This window comes from Panicum hallii, chromosome 2 (genome assembly GCF_002211085.1).
Source record: "Panicum hallii strain FIL2 chromosome 2, PHallii_v3.1, whole genome shotgun sequence".
Taxonomy (NCBI): Eukaryota; Viridiplantae; Streptophyta; class Magnoliopsida; order Poales; family Poaceae; genus Panicum; species Panicum hallii.
Window position 1 is genome coordinate 43858434 of NC_038043.1, and position 10535 is coordinate 43868968.

Consider the following 10535-nt stretch of genomic DNA (forward strand, 5'->3'; position numbering starts at 1 on the left):
ATTGTAGATTGTTTTGACAAATCTAGAAATATAGATTTTGCTATGCATATAAATATACATTATATATAGATATACATTATATCTATATATATAATAAAATATATATGTCTCGATTTGTTAAAATATTCTACAATTTGGAACGGAACGAGTACTTCGTAAAACCAAACAAGCGGGGGTTTGCAATGTACTAATACTTTTGGCCTGATATATTTATCATTAAAGAAGCACAAGGAGTCCATCAAATCCTAGCACTTTGGCACCCCCCACCCCCAACCCACCCACACACAAAAAAAGTTTCCTTTCCCATATTCTCATTGGATTTTATGTTTCCCATTTGGCACCAACCGAAGGTATTTAGTATTACCCTCCCATTTAAGCAGATCTATAGTTTTTGCTCTTGGACATTACTAGGGATGAAAACGAAAATGGTAATTTTCGATTTTGAGAATCGTTTTCGAGATTGTATCGACTTTTAAGACTAAATGAAAATAAAAAATTATCAAAAAGTAAAATAGTAAAATAATATTAAAGTGAAATGAAAATGATTGAGCATACTCCGATCATTTTCGAGAACTATCCTATTTTTGAGGTATTCTACTGTATTTTACCGATAGAAATATCATATTCACGTATAGTGCCAGCACCCCTGCTATCTATATTTTTAGAATGTCATATCTATATTTTTAGAGAGTCATGACTCATTTGTCCTAACCCTAAATCACAGCCTAGCGACCTGAATTCATAGGAGTATGAATAGTTTCTTGATGGTGGGATTAATGTCTAAATTTTTAGTACTATGAAATGAGATACATGTCATGGATGGACGGATACTTGGATTAACATCTTAACCTGTCAAACCCGGTACTACAGGACTGTGTACATAACATAATTCATATAGGATTAGGGAATAGGACATGTCCTATACCTTATCGTTGTTGTACTCTACTCGCATGCGAATTAGGACTAGCCGGTACAGAAGAAAACTACTCGAATTGTACTCGAGTACAATTCCTAGGCTAGTGTCGGACTAGGATTCATGTAACTCTATCCTCCCGGATATATAAGGGCGGGCAGGGACCCCTTAAAATATAACATCAACACCCAAGGCAATACAAACCACCAAACAGGACGTAGGGTATTACGCACATCGCAGTCCGAACCTGTCTAAACCTTGTGTTGCTTGCACCTTTGAATTCCTGATCTCGGCGTCACCCTACCTAAAACTTACCACCTCGAGTATACCCCTCGGTGGGCAGGCGGTAAAACACCGACAGCTGGTGTGCCAGGTAAGGGTGCGCATCGAAGATCCACCGGCAAACTCGATGGCATCGTTCAAGTTCACTAGTGATGTGCCCCCTCAGGGCACGACGTTCATTTTCAGCTCGTGGGTTTGCGTCGCAGATGGTGCGGCAATTTTCGTCGATTTATCGTCGACATGAAGCCAAAAACTCTCGCAGCGAGTTTTCATAGTGACCTCGACGAGTTCGTCGATAATCTCGACGACTTGCCGGCCCATGGTTCCGCCAGGAAGACCGTGGAGGAGTCCGTTGTCGATGCGACTCCGCCCAGCGCTGCAACAACCTCCCTCGGATCGGACCCGCTCCAATCTGAGGACTTGCATAACCGATCGCGACTCGATCTACGCAATTCGGCCACTAAACATCAGGAGGCCAACAACTCCGAGTCCCTCTCTGCATTGGAAAAGGATTTGGACTACTTACTCCCAATCGGAAAGCCCGAAGCCACCGCACGTCGGGGGGCAACGGGTTGTCTTGGTGACAACGGTCTGATGATCACCTCCGCTCCATAGGGCAGTTTTATGCATTGGAAGGGCATGAAACTCTCTGATCTACTCGAGGATGAAGACCGACTTGTGGCACACCTTGAGCCCTCGCCTTTTCAGGAGGGCAGGCTATTAGCCACCGTGGAAGAGGAGTCGACCAAGCCAGTCGAAGCGAGCTCTGATGAGCTCATATCACGCCAGGTGCTGATGGCGGAGGAGGGCGAGGATGATGGCATCGCACCCAATGACGCACTTGACATGATATCCGAAGATGAGGCCACAGCCAATGCCGGCGACGAAAACAATGCCGATCGTGAGGCACGGAGGGCCAGGAATAGAGCCCACGCAGTCCGGAAAGGAGGGTCAACGAGCGCATGCGATCTATGCATCGTGAGCTAGATGCCGAATTCGCTGCCGTCAGCGAGCGGGGCTTCAGAACTCCTGTGGCCAATATCGCCAGGGTAACTGCTATACTCGAGCGTAGTAACGATCCAAACCTGCGTCAAGCACTTCGCCACGCACAGAGGGTGTGGATTCAGCTCGATCAACAAAAACTCGACGTCCACCATCAGAGAAGAACACATGGGCGAAAGCCGCAGCCAAGCTCACAGTCGAACGACAGGCAGCCGTCCTTGACCTCAACGCAGCAATAACAACGACAAAGCTCATGGGAGTCAAGCCACTGGTGGGAGGCAGCAGCCACCTCCAGGAGACAACCCGCGACAGGCCAATCATCGGAATCCTCCAGAAGACCTGCGCCAGCGAATTAATGAAGGACACGATGTGCGATCCATAATTGATTCCAGGCGCAGAGAGCGTGAAGTAGCCGAGACAGAGTGTACCGACTGCAGCGATCGTTTTCCAGCGTTCACCGCACGGTTCAGCAGTTACAAGTACCCTGAGTGCTTCAAGCCGATTGGGATCACCAAGTATGATGGCAAGCAAGCTCCTCAGCAATGGCTACGTTGTTACTCCACCGCCATTGAAGTCGTAGGAGGCTCCAACATCACCAAGGTCGTCTACTTCCCGATGAATTTGGACCCTGCGCTGCTCACGTGGTTGGAGAGCCTCAGCAACAACTCGAACTACTCTTGAGAGTGGCTCAAGAAAGTCTTCATCGACAACTTCCAGGAGGCGATCACCCGTGCAGGTACTTGTCACGATCTTGCTCAATGTAAACAGGAACGTAACGAGCTCCTACGATCCTATACACGCAGTTTCTTCGACGTGCGCGCCACCATTGCGAATATTTCGGAGGAAGACATCATCGACTGCTTTTACAACAGCATCACCGACCCAGGCATCTACAGAGACTTTGGGAGGAATGGACCGAAAACTGTTGCAGGACTTCGTGACATAATGCACGACTCGTCCGAGCAGGAGGAAAAGATACGGGAGCGGTTCCCGAGGAGCAATGACAGCAGCCTGAGGCGCCCAAATGACAACCGTACCGACAAGAGCCAGCAGGACTACTCGGGTCCACCCTGAAAGCGCAAGCCAGACAACCTCGTGCGGCTGTGGATCGTCCTTCGCGAGTCAGGAAGACAACAATGGAGGAGGAGTTCGAAAAGCTCCTGCAGAAAAAATGCCCATGGCATCCAGGTGCCAATCATGCGGCAATTGATTGCTACCACCTCCGGAGAACATTCAGCAATCCTGGTGGTGGCAAGAAGAACAAGCCAGCGGATAAAAAATCCAAAGAGGATGACCAAGGGGCCAAATCGCACAACGCGAAGTGCTAGGATGCCTCGAAAACCGTTAACGTCATCTTCGGGCGTGATGAGGACTTCCGTTCCAGGCGGGAACAGTAACTGCTCCTCCGAGAGATCATGTCTATCGAGCCGGCGGTTTCACGACCACTCCGTTGGTCGGAGGTCCCCATCTCGTTCTCACGCGACGATCAGTGGACAAGCTTCTCGGAGCCCGGCAAGTTCCCCCTGGTCCTGGACCCGGTGGTGGTAGAAGTCAAGCTCACCAGAGTACTCATCGATGGCAGAAGTAGTCTCCACCTCATCTTCGCCAGCACTTTGAGAAAGATGGGCTTGGATTTAACGAACATGCTCATTTCAAGCAAGTCTCCTTTCTACGGCATTGTCCTAGATAATGCAGTGCACCCAACTGGCATGGTGGTTCTTCCAGTCACCTTCGGCACGAGGGAGAACTACCGCACCGAGTTCATCAAATTCTAAGTTGCCAACTTCGAATCTTCTTATCATGCCATACTGGGTAGACCGACACTAGCCAAATGCATGGCAGTGTCGCATTATATTTATTTGCTTCTCAAGATGCCAAGACGAAGTGGGGTACTCACTCTCTGGGCAACTTGAAGAAGTCGTATGACTGCAGCTAGGAGGCGATCCAGTATGCTTTAACTGCGCGTGTGCCAGATGCTTCAGGAGAAGTACTCGCGGCCGCGCAACAACTTTCCCAAGCCGGGCTGGAAATCCCTACGAGAAAGGCCAGCAAGTCGAGCATCCAATCGACCAGCGACGTGGCCCTCAAGACGATCCAGCTCCAGGAGAGTGACTCATCCAAGACCGCCGTTATCGGTGCAGGCTTAGATGAGAAATAGGAATTCGTGCTCATCAGTTTTCTTCAGACTAACCGAGACATCTTTGCGTGGAAACCAGCGGATATGCCAGGGGTGCCCAGGGAACTGATCGAGCATAGTCTGAATGTGAACCCACAGACTGTGCCCAAAAAGCAACGCCTTCGAAGGTTTGCTCATGACAAACGTGAGGCAATTAAATAGGAAATAGCTAAACTCTTAGCGGCTGGTTTCATTAAAGAAGTAATCCATTCAGAGTGGGTAGCTAATCCCGTCCTTATAAGAAAAAAGAATAATGAATGGAGAATGTGCGTTGACTACACCGATCTCAACAAGCATTGCCCAAAGGATCACTTCGGGCTACCGCGCATTGATCAAGTTGTCGACTCGATGGCGGGTTGTGTACTTCTCTACTTCTTTGATTGCTATTCAGGGTATCAACAGATCGTGCTCAAGGAGGAAGATCAAATAAAAACCGCGTTCATCACCCTGTTCGGGACATATGCCTACAAAACTATATCTTTCGGGTTGAAAAACGCAGGAGCAACCTATCAACGCGCAATTCAGATGTGCTTCACTGATCAGCTGCATCGGAATATTGAGGTCTACGTGAACAACGTGATCATCAAGACCAGGAATTCCGATGACCTGATTGCAGACTTGGAAGAGACGTTCAGCAGCTTACGCAGGTTTCGGTGGGAACTTAACCCAAGTAAATGCGTTTTCGGAGTACCATCAGGGAAATTGCTCGGGTTCATCGTCAGGAACTGGGGAATTGAAGCCAATCCTGTGAAGATTACGGCCATCACCGGCCACAATTAAGGATATGCAAAAGATAACAGGATGTATGGCAGCCCTGAAAAGGTTCATCTCCCGACTCAGGAAGAGAGGACTACCCTTCTTCAAGCTCCTGAAACGCCAAGACAAGTTCCAGTAGACGGAGGAGGCCGAGCGAGCCCTGCAAGATCTAAAACAACACCTTCAGTCACCTCTGGTCCTTACAGCACCACTGTCGGGAGAAGATCTACTACTCTACATTGCGGCGAAAACTCATGTTGTCAGCAATGCCATTCTAGTCAAGCGCAGCGAGGAGGGCCATGCGTTTGGAGTGCAGAGGCCCGTGTACTTCGTCAGCGAGGTACTCTCGAATCTTAGGTACGATATCCGGAAGTTCGGAAACTTTTATATGCAATACTGATTACATTGAGAAAGTTGCGCCATTACTTCGATGAGTACAAGATCACTGTGATTACGGATTTCCCATTGGTAGATATTCTTCACAATCAAGACGGCACGGGGTGTATATCAAAGTGGGCAGTAGAACTGGGGCTTTGTCAATCAACTTCAAGCCACGCACTGCAATCAAATCTCAAGCTCTAGTCGATTTTATGGCTGAATGGAGAGAGAATCAAATTCCAACCCCAGTCGATAAGCCAGAGCATTGGACCATGTATTTCGATAGGTCTCTTAAGCTCAACGGCGGTGGCGCTGGAGTCTTATTTATTTCTCCGAGAGGCGAACAATTGAAGTATGTCCTCCAGATCTTTTGGGAGGTATCCAATAATGAAGCCGAGTATGAAGCCTTTCTTCACGAGCTACGTTTGGCGATATCACTAGGCATCAAGCGACTACTTGTATACGGTGATTCACTTCTGGTCGTTAAGCAAGTCAACAAAGAGTGGGACTACAACAAGGAGACAATCGACGCCTACGTACAGGAAGTTCGCAAGCTGAAAAATAAGTTTTTCGGACTAGAGGTTCATCACGTGATACGAGAACATAATATTGGCGCAGATATACTATCCAAGCTAGGATCCACCCGTGCACAGGTTCTAGCAGGAGTTTTCATCCAGGAGCTGAAGCAGCAATCCATCAAGTCCCCACCTCAGATAACCACTGATGCTGGCCTTCAACAGCCCGATCGGGAGGTTACGATGCTTGGAGAGGACTGGAGAGAGGCTTATATCAACTTCATCCGAGACCAACGATTGCCAGCGGGGATGGACGCAAGAAGTGCAGCGGCAGCTCGTATCATGCGCAGAAGCAAAGGTTTTGTCCTAGTTGACAATAAACTCTACCGGCGTGGCGCATGATCAGGTGTACTCATAAAGTGCGTCACGGGGGAAGACAGCTACGACATACTGTGGAGATACACGAGGGCGTTTGCGGCAATCACGCGGCTTCAAGAACGCTGGTGGGGAAAGCATACGGAGCTGGTTTCTGGTGGCCCACCGCAGTGTCCGATGCTGAGGACCTCGTGCGGAGATGCCAAAACTACCAATTCTTTGGCAAGCAATCTCACGTCCCAGCTCACAATCTTATCACCATACCGCCATTCTGGCCTTTTGCTTATTGGAGCCTTGATGTGATTGGGCCCACCACAACAGCGCCAGGTAGTTTCACTCATGTATTGGTGGCTATCGACAAGTTTACCAAGTGGATCGAGTACAAGCCGATAGCCAAGCTCACACCAGATAGAGTCGTTGATTTCATCTCCGACATCTTGCATCGCTTCGGCTTCCCGAACACCATCATCACGGACTTGAAATCAAATTTCACGGCTAACCAGTTCTAGGAGTTCTGTGAAAATGCGTGCATCGAGGTCAAGTACGTCTCCGTTGCACACCCAAGGGCCAATGGTCAAGTCGAGAGGGCGAACCGCATGATAATCTAGGGCCTCAAGAAAGGACTTTATGATAAAAATAGCAAGAAAGGAGGGAAGTGGATACACAAGTTGCCACATGTCGTCTGGGGACTCCGGACTCAGCCGTCCAAAGCCACAAGACAAACACCGTTCTTTCTTGTCTACGGCTCTGAAGCTATCTTACCGGCCGACATCATGTGCAAAATCCCCAAGGGTTGAAATGTACAATGAAGGCGAGGCGGATGAAGCAAGACAGCTAGAGCTTGACTCTGTCGAAGAGGCTTGCGGCACCGCTCTTGTCCAGTCAGCACGATACCTGCAGGGGATTCAGCGACATCACGACCGCAACGTGAGAGAACAGTCATTCAGTATAGGCGATTTGGTCCTACAACGCATTCAAGACGAGTCTGGCTTACACAAGCTCAATTCGAGGTCGGAAGGACCGTTTGTCGTCAAGCAGATTATAAGACCGGGGTCTTATCGACTACAATACCCTGAGGGCCAGAACGTCCCAAATTCTTAGAACGTTTAGAACCTGCGCAAGTTCTACCCATAAGAAGACGTGCAGGGATAGCTGTTCTCTGAGCACCTAGGCGGTTTTCTTCCGAATTCAGTCTGGAGGCTTTGTGCCGCAAAATCCGGAATGTAAATTTTCTGTTAAAATACGGAGACTATAGCCACGTTCATATTTTATATGAATCTACTTCTTGCCATAAGCTTTGACGGTCGTTAAATACGGAGGCTACAGCCACGTTCATGTTCTATATGAATCGACTTCTTGCCATGAGCTTTGACGGTCGTTAAATACGGAGACTACAACCACGTTCATATTTTATATGAATCGACTTCTTGCCATGAGCTTTGATGGTTGTTGCGATGACGATCGCGTTTTTCCTAACAGGTTACATCCATTCGATCAGATTATATCTAACTTGTTGGACGAGCTCACATGAGGAGCTATTTCGACTAAGCCCAGAGTCGTTGCACTCGGGGTACTTTTGACTTCTTGCCGTAGGCATGATAGTCACGCGACGATGCTCTTCTCAGGTCCTCCAGGTCTTTCTGGCACTGCTCCTTTTCTTCGTCCAGCGTCTTGATCTGCAGAAAGCAGTCGATGAACTGTTGTTCCGTGTCTGCGATCAGCTTCTGCAGCCTCTCGACGTCATCTGTACGGCGATACAGCATATTCTTCGCCTCAGTAAGCAACTCTTCTTTATACGTTAAGATTTTCCTAAGCTCTGCGGTGAAGAAAGTTTTCAGAACTCAAGATAAATTGCTACGAGAAAGTACTCGAGTGAAGAAAGGGCTTGCCTTGGTGCGCCTTTTTCTGCTCTTTGAGCTGTTCTTAGAGCTCTGAGTTGTACTTCTTAAGGTTGCGGAGATCGTTCTTGGGGAGCCATGTTTCTCGCGTCTGCTCCAGCTTCAGCTTATCGAGCTCTCTCTGAAGATACATGTTCTTCTTATGCTCTTCTGATATGTATTGATCCTTTGCTCGGAGATCCTGGAGGCCACTCACGATTGCTTTCAGCTTTTCAAATTTTTGTTGTGAGAGTTTGGCCACATCCTGCATAAGGGGAAAGATTAAGACAAGCATGCCTTTTGTATCCTGGAGGCAACACAAGGCGCAACTTAACAAAGTATAATGGCAGAAGAGTAATCATGCCTTACCAGGGTAAATTGGTACATCTCCTTGGAGATCTTCTGGAAGTATCGCATGTTGTCGACCGTCAGGAGCGGATCATCCACTAGATCTGTGGTGATGATGTTCTGGTATCCACTCCCGGACACCAGGAGATCTTCAGGGTTTCTTGAGGTACCCGCAGCTTCTTCAGCTGATGGTTGTGGGGCACCTGCAAGTTGATACGCATTCAGTACATGAAGTTTGTGGTCTAAGCAGTTAGCCACGGGAGGTCAGACACTTACTTGTGCCATCTGCAGGAGGGGCATTAGTAGCCTCGACTTGTTCTTCACCACCGACACTGGCTTCGGGTTGCTAGGGCTCGGGGGGTGGTGAGTCGGGCAGTGTCTTGTCCTCCTCGGGGGCTGGCGGCTCGGGGGCTGGTGTAGTCGAGACAGGCTTCGGCTTAAACCCCAAGGCAGACACGGTCCTAATGAAGCAGAATCAATTATATCATTAAACAAGTCGAAAAGAACAGAATATGAAAAAGATCTGCACTTACAGCAAAGATTTCTTCATGACGGATTTCTTTAGTCTCAGGGCCCGTGGTTTTATAACCACGGTACTCGTTGCTGGTGGCGGAGTCACACCAGGCGATGGCGAGGTACCCGCCACGGCAATTATTAAAATCTCCGCTGATGTAGTCGATGGGTCCGTTCCAGCAGTTTCTGCGGCACCACCTGCTGGAACATCATCCCCAGTGCATTCGGCCCCGATCACCTTTTGGCGCTTGGGGTCGGGAGGAGAAGCAGGAGGACTGCAAAACAGACATTGTAAGCATTCATCAACTCCAATATTTGACAACTCTACGGAACAGCCGCTTCATACCAGGGGTTCGACTACGTGCGCTTTACGTCTGTGCACTACTCGATGACCCCGAGGAACCAATGGCAAGGCTTCGGCCAACTCCACGGATGATCCAGGGGAGTTGTTCTTCTTTACCTTCCCTTCGGTTACCCTTTTCGCTAGGGGGCTCCCGCTTTCGGTCGTCTCTCCGCCGGGCAATGCATCAGATGCTTGGGCTTTTTTCACTTCAGCCGCGGTGCTGGGAAGAAGGTGGTCCGGTCGGGGGATGTCAAGTTGTGGTGGATAACTCCGGTACAACTCTGCGTGTCCCTACAAAGGATTTTTCAGTCAGCGGTTACAAAAAAACAGAACTTATTCCAAAGAAGTCGAACACTTACCGGCTTTGGAGGATTTTATGTAGAAAACAAATCCGGAACGTAGGGAACTGCGTTCACGTCCAGCAGCACTCGTTTGACCCGGATGAGCGCGGCATCGTCAGTCAGCTCCTCTGCGCACATCCGAGACGGGTCTTCAGCACCTATGTACTCGAAGCCTAGCGTATGGCGCTGTTGGATTGGCTGGATCCGGTGTTTGAAGAAGGAAAACATTACGGACATGCCAGCCACTCCTATTTCTTTATGGGTAGCTATGATGGCTAGCAACTCGTCGACTTGATCCATGTCACCTCTGGAGAGTTCGGTGTTCCACACTGGCCTCACGACAGGGGGTTTACCGGATCTTTCAGGAAGCTGGGGGACATGGTTTTCGATGTAGAACCAATGGCTCTTTCATCCAGGAATGTTGGAGGTAAATTTGTAGAAAAGGTATCTACCGCCGGCTTGTTGTCTAAGCTGGGTGCCGGCGCCCCCTACAACGGATGGATTTTTGGAGGTGGGTTGCGGCTTTATCCGGAAAAGAAAGTGGAAAAGATCCCAGTGGGGTTCAATTCCAAGAAAAACTTCGCAAAAATGGATAAAGATAGCAATGTGGCAGATTGAATTCGGGTTGAGGTGCTGGAGCTCAAGCCCGTAGAAATAAAGAAGGCCACGGAAGAAAGAGCAAGGGGGGAGAGCCAAACCCCATTCAGAAAAATGGT